We start from the raw sequence: 5,873 nt of genomic DNA, 5'->3' as shown, positions 1-5,873 counted from the left end.
AACTGGTAGATTTTCAGAGTCAGGACGTCCATGTAGGTGATAGCCATTGAAAGCAGTACATGACATGATTGTGAATAGTCATGAGCTAAACAATATCAAGTAGCAACTATGTATTTTTAGGGCTGTTTCAATTAGACAGTGACTGTTCAAATCCTAGTGTGTCTGACTTCAAATCAAACTTTCAGAATATCCCATAAAATTTACTTTTTTTAAGATCATTTGTTTATATATATATATATATATGTATATATATGTGTATATATATATAATATATGTATGTAATATATATATATAAATATATTTACATATTGATACAAAAGAAACAATATGCAATTAAAAACAAATTCAATTTTTAATTAAAATTTTAACTTTAGAATGTAAAATATTTCAAGAACAAAGTTCTACCACTTTTCATCATCCTTAATTTTAACCCACTAGATACTAGCTAAGTCACTTTCTTAGATCTAGAGTACTTATAAATAATGTAATAAAAGTCCTTTAATTTTCAGCTGCATAGACATGTACTCTTTTACAGAAATGTTTATGGCTTGACAAATTTCACTTCTCCAACAATTCTTCACTTCTACTTAATTCATTTCATTTTAGATTTATTAAGAGTCAAGAAAGGTCAATTTTTAATAAATAGATGAACTCAAGTAGTTTCATGAAAAGTAATGGAGTGAGATAATCTTCAGCCTTGTTAATTGGGTTAAGTCAATTCAGACTTCTTTTTAAACCACGATACTCATCATTAGAAATGTTTTAGCATGGTACAATTTTTCTAAGGCTAAGTAGAGAAGGCAAGAGGATGACTTTAACAATGAGACTGAAGAATGATTACCACAATTCAAAGATTAGAAATATAAATCACATAAGAAAAATGATCCTCTTATCTGTTCAAAAGGAAAGAAAAAAAGAAAACTGGCAAAAACAGTAGTCTAATCACTAATAGAATGTGGATGAAAACTAAGCAAGTCTGATATAGAAAATGTATAAATATATTTCTTACTGAGTTCATTAAGCTTTATATCACAAGTTATGATCTTACTAAGATACATTTCCATTTATTCTATGAGATAAATTTAATGCATCCATCTTAAAATTCCAGAGACCGTTCATCAGGTAGTCCTCAAGAACATCCTGAAATTAGAAAATAGAACAGCAAACAGAATATCATTTCACTATTCTGTATCAATCCTTGAGAAAGTCTTATAATGACTAATCAAATAATAATTGGACTACATATAGCTACACTTTTATACAACCCAAATTCACAGGTTTTGTTTTTTGGGGGGAAAAATAAAGGTATTGAAAAGTAAGACAGAGGTTTTTAGTGAAGTTAGAAATCAAGAGAAGATTGAACGTGTTTCACAGTGACTGCTGTTACAGAACATGTTGTTCCAAATGCTGTAGGACACAACCAGTTTAGACTTTTTAACACAGGCTGAATTACTGTTATTATTTCATTTTCAGTGGATCTTCATTTGCACATATCATAACTACACTTTTTCTTCTGTACTGACATGTTTGTTATAAAAATAAAATTAAAAAAAAAAAGAAATAAAAATAACCTTGTTATTTTTAAAATACACACAATTACTGGTGTAATTTTATCTTTTAATTTACATTATCTTGAAATTAAAATCTGTTCTTTCCAATCAGAAATAATTGTTTTCTTCCCTTGAAAAAGAGGAAGTTTTAAATTCATATATTGAGCATTAGGAAAGCAAAGGTTAAAACTGATACTTAAAGTGAAGCTAATAAGCAGCTACAAACTCTTTTTTCACCGTATTTTCTTTCACACATTCTGGAGTTAACTTCTTAAGAATGTCTTGGAAGATCTGGATTTAATTCATTTCAATTGCAGCATTTTGAAGCTGTATATGTGAGACTGGTGTAGCCTAAGACTAAAAGCAAGAAAAGATTAGAAGAATCATTGTTAAAGATAAGTCACAGTGAATAGTGAATATAGCACTGGGGACAAAAAGAAAAGAAATGTAAGGTAGGACTGAGTCCCTGTGTATCACTGTTTGTTCTTCCCTTTAATGCAACTTTAATAAAGCTTTAAAGCTACTGGAATAGAAAAGAAAATCACGAGAACCAAGATCAAGCCCAATGTGAAACTACAATGATATTCCTTTACTACTATTATCTTACTATATTTTCACCATACAAAGCCTGCAATCATTCTACTTGAGTTATGTTAAGAATGTCCCACTGCAGACATTCAGTACAATAAAATAAGAACCACAGAAAATGTCAGTGACTGAAATACTCAGACAATCCACATGTGAGTTGTTTATACATAGAATGCAGAAATATTTAATAATTCCAGATGTATATGAAACCGAATTCTGAGTATTTGTTTTAATGTTATATTTCTACAGTATTGTACAGCCAGTGTCTTTCTTACAGTAATTCAATAAGGGAACAAAATATTTTTTTTACACTAATATTTTTTAAAAGCAAAATCTGACCAGGTCTGAATCTTCAAATGGAAAATAAATAATAATAATAATAATTTATTCATTATTTACTTTTATTTATTTTATTATTATTATTATTATTATTATTAATAATAATATTAATAATAATAAAGTATAATAATTCTTTATTAAATAATAATGTATAAAATGATTATTATAATAATTTATTATACTAAAATATATAATTAATAATATGTATAAAATAATAATTAAAAAGGTACTTGTTATTAATATTTTAAAATTTATAGTTCTGTACTTCTGTCACTCCATAGCGGCTGTAATAACCATACTTTGAAATATCTCTTTAAATGCCATAGTGACAAATGGCCAACAAAACAATTTTAAGCAATGTTATTTTTAAATATTGCCATGTGATTTTACATTCTTAATAGGCTATTCCAAATACCATAATTTGTGAACATGCCAGTAAATTTCAACAAACTTACTTTCAATATTAGTAACTAATCTGATTGTTTCATGAATGTATATAATTGGAAATGTAAACAAATTAATAAATATTAAGTCCCTATTTTTTGGGTTAAATACTATCTGGGACGAAGACAACATTGTGACTCTTGCAGACTAGCACTGAAAACAGGAACAAAGAAACACATAAATTAACAAAACAGTGACTATTTTGTGCTAGTTTAAAGGAGTTAATGGGGGTAGAGACTATATATATTTTTTTCTCTGTTCTGATTAAGTCTAGAACTGAGATGAAGAGCAATACAGGTTACATCTTAATGTTTTCACACCATTAAAAATGAATGAATTTGAAAGAGCAGTCACATTGTGCAAAGGACACTGAGGTATTCTTGTTTGTTTTTTGGGTTTTTGTTTGTTTTTGTTTTTCACTGAGTAAAGTAAGCCTTAAAACTGCTGTTTTCCACGTGAAATGGTGTGTCTTTTCAAATAAATATATTTTATTAACCTTTGTGAATAACAAAAATGCTACAATTTTGATTGGTTTATTCTTTTTATACTTTTTTTTATCTTCCTCACATTTTTTTCCTCCTTTTTGAAGAAGGTGTGATATTATTGCAACATCACAATAGATTATATATCCTAGTCATTTCTTCCTTATGTTATCAAACTATCAATGATATTAATATGTACAACCAGTTAAAACCAGACTCTTCAAGCTATTTCCAAACACTGATGTCCAAAAAACTTTTGATTTTGAACTTCTCAGAGAGAACTACCTGTGTTTAGAATATATTTTCTGACCTTTACCTTTCTACTGAAGATTACTAAAAAGCCACTGCTATTAAAATTATAACTAGCTGTTTAATTAATATGAATTATAAGCAGGTCAAGGGACAAAATGTGTTGAATACTTGGAAAATGATGGCTACATTGTAAATACTATGATATGCTTTACAGATCATGTAGGCATTCTTTTATATATATATACATATATATTCACACATATAGTGTCTCACCACTCTCACGGTAGAGAATTTCTTCCTAATATCTAGTCTGAATCTACTCTCTTCCAGTTTAAAACCATTCCCCCTAGTTCTGTCACTACATGCCCTTATTTTATAAGGCCCTCCCCAGCTTTTCTGTAGGCCCCATTCAAGTACTGGGAGGTGGTTATGAGGTCTTCTTAGAGTCTTCTCCCCAGTGAAAAGCCATACCTCTCACAGGGGAGCCATTTTCATAGGGGAGGTGCTTCAGTCCTCTGATAATCTTTTTGGCCTTCTTCTGCATGTGCTCCAACAACCCCATGTCCTTCTTGTGCTGGGGGCTCCAGCAGTGGACGCAGTACTTCAGGTGGTGTCTCACGAGAGCAGAATAGAGGGGTAAAATCACTTCCCTTAGCCTGCTGGCCATCATTCTCTTGATGCAATGCATAGTACAGTTGGCATTCTGGGCTGCAAGTGCACTTTGTTGGCTCATCTTGAATCTTTCTTGAGTCAACAGCTGTAAATCCTTCTCCTCCAGGCTGTTATCAAGCCATTCTCCATTCAGCCTTATATCTGTGCTTGAGACTGTCCCAACCCAGATACAGCATATTGCACATGTCCTTGATGAACTTCATAAGGTTGGCACTGGCCCACCTCTCAAGCCTGCTTACATTCCTCTGGATAGATTCCCTTGTCTCTAATGTGTCAGCTGTAAAACTCAGCTTGGTATCCTCTGAAAACTTGCTGAGGGTGCATTCAATTCCACTGTCCTACAGAGATGTACAGGTTCTCTGGATGGTTATCTCCCTTGAGATGTGCCCACAAAAAGTTGCTCACTAGTCATTTAGCAATTGCTTATCTCTGTGGCTGCATATCTCTCACTGCCTTTGTTCTGCAAGTCTTTAGACAAAAGATTTCTTGGACTTTTCCATTTGTTAAGTTGCAGACAAAGGCACAGACTGTCCTGGAGTTATCCAGTCCAAGATTTGCTTAGACTTGTCCATCTGTCAGTCTCTAACATACTTGTCCATCTTATATCTGAAAAAGAAAGGTTTTTTTATTTATATTTAAATGTAGCAACTGTGTTCTCAAGAAATCTGAGTCTTTTAAAATGTGGCTAAAAGAACATTTTATGCAAGTTACATTATGTTTGTTTTCTTGAAGCATATTATTTCTTTAAATTTGTTGAGAGGTGAAGCTGAGAAAACTGATCAAGTAACTTGACAAGGAGTTACGCCAAGCAGGTATGCCCATTATTACAGCTCTGGGTGCATGGGGGATTACTCCTACCAAACACTCACACCAAAGAGAGAAATTACTATATTTAAAGACATAGAATGTACATATCCATTACATTCCAAGGACGCAGGAAGAAATGATATCTCTGGTAGTCATAGGATGCATTCTTGCTGTAAATTTCTAACTGCTTAAGGGGGAGTAGCTCAAACTGGCTCCCACTGATATTATGTTGAGCTGAGGCATCTGTTTTGCCATCTGACCTTCAACAACAGGACATGTATTTGACTTTATCTTCAGTTGACAACAAGTTTTGTGGCCTCTGCATTCTGTTCTTGAGCTTACATTTAAGCAAGCCTCCATCCTTCAGCTTATACTGCTCAAATTACATGAAAGTCTGTTCACACAATATGGAAAAGCTGTTCTCATGATTCAGGGGAGTAAAAGTTTGATTTTTTATTCAAAAGTAAATTTGAGAACTACTGCCAACAAGTTCCTGATTAGACAATTATGTGTTGTTTGCTTTCTGGAATTCTCTGGTCCAGCACAATTTACAAGAATTGACTATCTTCAGAAATAGGGAATAGAAAAAGGAAAAATTAAACTCCTGGAATGTTTCCTGGAGTGACCAGTTTATAGGGCAATTTGTTCCAATAGCATTACTGGATTTTTTCTGTTGACATGCCCTCTACAGATTAGATAAAAGCCATCAGCTTGCTACATACTTATGTCAAACAACAGA

This window comes from Coturnix japonica, chromosome Z (assembly GCF_054131305.1).
Source record: "Coturnix japonica strain WE chromosome Z, WE-NBRP24, whole genome shotgun sequence".
Classification (NCBI taxonomy): Eukaryota; Metazoa; Chordata; class Aves; order Galliformes; family Phasianidae; genus Coturnix; species Coturnix japonica.
The sequence above is the reverse complement of the archived record's forward strand: the minus strand, read 5'-3'. Positions refer to the sequence as shown.